General features: G+C 38.3%; 1 non-coding gene across 1 annotated transcript; it reads left to right on the forward strand.

Moving 5' to 3' along the window:
* The first annotated feature begins 1,049 nt into the window (after window positions 1–1,049).
* LOC130942970 (small nucleolar RNA R71) lies at window positions 1,050–1,157 on the forward strand. The gene has a single exon (XR_009071512.1). It is a non-coding gene; the product is annotated as a small nucleolar RNA R71 (small nucleolar RNA).
* Window positions 1,158–2,604: the final 1,447 nt, after the last annotated feature.

Below are 2,604 nucleotides of genomic sequence, written 5' to 3' on the forward strand. Positions count from 1 at the left end.
GGGGGTTCATCCTCCCAAGTCTCATTTCCAAATAACTTGTTATTTGGCTTCATGATTGCTCCAAGGTATTTAGCAACTTGCTCTTCAGTGACATACTCATCCTCTTCAGAGGAAGAATATTCATCAGAGCTCATGAAAGGCAGAAGTAAGTCTAATGGAATCTCTATGGTCTCATCTTGAGCCTCAGATTCCCATGTTTCCTCATTGGGGAACTCAGTAGAGGTTAGTGCACGCCCATTGAGGCCTTCCTCAGTGGCGTCCACTTCCTCTCTTTCCTCTCAAAATTCGGCCATGTTTATGGCTTTGCACTCTCCTTTTGGATTTTCTTCTGTATTGCTTGGGAGAGTACTAGGAGGGAGTTCAGTAACTTTCTTGCTCAGCTGTCCCACTTGTCCTTCCAAATTTCTGATGGAAGACCTTGTTTCATTCATGAAACTTTGAGTGGTTTTGATTAGATTAGAGACCATGGTTGCTAAGTCAGAAATACTCTGCTTAGAACTCTCTGTCTGTTGCTGAGAAGATGATGGAAAAGGCTTGCTATTGCTAAACCTGTTTCTTCCTCCATTATTATTGAAACCTTGTTGAGGTTTCTCTTGATTCTTCCATGAGAAATTTGGGTGATTTCTCCATGAAGAATTGTAGGTGTTTCCATAGGGCTCTCCTAGGTAATTCACCTCTTCCATTGAAGGGTTCTCAGGATCATAAGCTTCTTCCTCAGATGAAGCATCCTTAGTACTGCTTGGTGCATTTTGCATTCCAGACAGACTTTGAGAAATCAAATTGACTTGTTGAGTCAATATCTTGTTCTGAGCCAATATGGCATTCAGAGTGTCAATCTCAAGAACTCCTTTCTTCTGATTAGTCCCATTGTTCACAGGATTCCTTTCAGAAGTGTACATGAATTGGTTATTTGCAACCATTTCAATTAGCTCTTGAGCCTCTGTAGGCGTCTTCTTCAGATGAAGAGATCCTCCAGCAGAGCTATCCAAGGACATCTTAGATAGTTCAGAGAGACCATCATAGAAAATACCTATGATGCTCCATTCAGAAAGCATGTCTGAGGGACATTTTCTGATCAATTGTTTGTATCTTTCCCAAGCTTCATAGAAGGATTCTCCATCCTTCTGTCTGAAGGTTTGGACTTCCACTCTAAGCTTACTCCATCTTTGTGGTGGAAAGAACTTTGCCAAGAAGACATTGACTAGCTTTTCCCAAGAGTCCAGGCTTTCTTTAGGTTGAGAGTCCAACCATATTCTAGCTCTGTCTCTTACAGCAAAAGGGAATAGCATCAGTCTATAGACCTCAGGGTCTACCCCATTAGTCTTGACTGTGTCACAGATTTGCAAGAATTCAGCTAAGAACTGATGAGGATCTTCCATTGGAAGTCCATGGAACTTGCAATTCTGTTGCATTAGAGAAACTAATTGAGGTTTAAGCTCAAAGTTGTTTGCTCCAATGGCAGGGATAGAGATGCTTCTCCCATAGAAGTCGGGAGTAGGTGCAGTAAAGTCACCCAGCACCTTCCTTGCATTGTTGGCATTGTTGTTGTTTTCGGCTGCCATGTGTTCTTCTTCCTTGAAGAATTCGGTCAGGTCCTCTAAAGAGAGTTGTGCTTTGGCTTCTCTTAGCTTTCGCTTCAAGGTCCTTTCAGGTTCAGGGTCAACTTCAACAAGAATGCCTTTGTCTTTGTTCCTGCTCATATGAAAGAGAAGAGAACAAGAAAATATGGAATCCTCTATGTCACAGTATAGAGATTCCTTGAGGTGTCAGAGGAAGAAGAGAAATAGAAGACAGAAGTAGAAAATTTGAACTTATCAAAGAAGATGGAGTTCGAATTTTGCATTAAGGGATAGTGTTAGTCCATAAACAGAAGGATGAGAGAAGAAGGGAAGTAATTTTCGAAAATTAAGTGAAAATTTTGAAAACATTTTTGAAAAACATTATTTAATTTTCGAAAATGAAAATAGAAAAGAAATCAAGTGACTTTTTGAAAAAGATTTTGAGATTAGAAATCAAAAAGATTTGATTGAAAACTATTTTGAAAAAGATGTGGTTAAGAAGATATGATTGGTTTAAAAAAAATGTGATTGAGAAAATATGATTTGAAAACAATTTTAAAAGATATGATTTGAAAACAATTTGAAAAGATATGATTTTTAAAAATTAATGACTTGCCTAACAAGAAAAGATATGATTCAAACATAAAACCTTCCTTAACAGAAAAGGCAAAAAATGTTCAATCAAATCATTAATTGTTAGTAAGTATCTTTGAAAAAGGAAAGAAATTGATTTTGAAAACATTTGATTGAAAAGATATGATTTGAAAAAGATTTGATTTTGAAAAACTTTGAAAACTTGAAAAAAATTGATTTTGAAAACAAAATCTTCCCCCTTGTGCCATCCTGGCGTTAAACGCCCAGAATGGTGCACATTCTGGCGTTTAACGCCCAACCTACTACCCTTTTGGGCGTTAAACGCCCAGCCAGGCACCCTGGCTGGTGTTTAAACGCCAGTCTGTCCTTCTTCACTGGGCATTTTTGAATGCCCAGCTTTTTCTGTGTGATTCCTCTGCAGTATGTTCTGAATCTTCAATTCTCTGTATTA

Source organism: Arachis stenosperma, chromosome 7 (assembly GCF_014773155.1).
Source record: "Arachis stenosperma cultivar V10309 chromosome 7, arast.V10309.gnm1.PFL2, whole genome shotgun sequence".
NCBI classification, from domain to species: domain Eukaryota; kingdom Viridiplantae; phylum Streptophyta; class Magnoliopsida; order Fabales; family Fabaceae; genus Arachis; species Arachis stenosperma.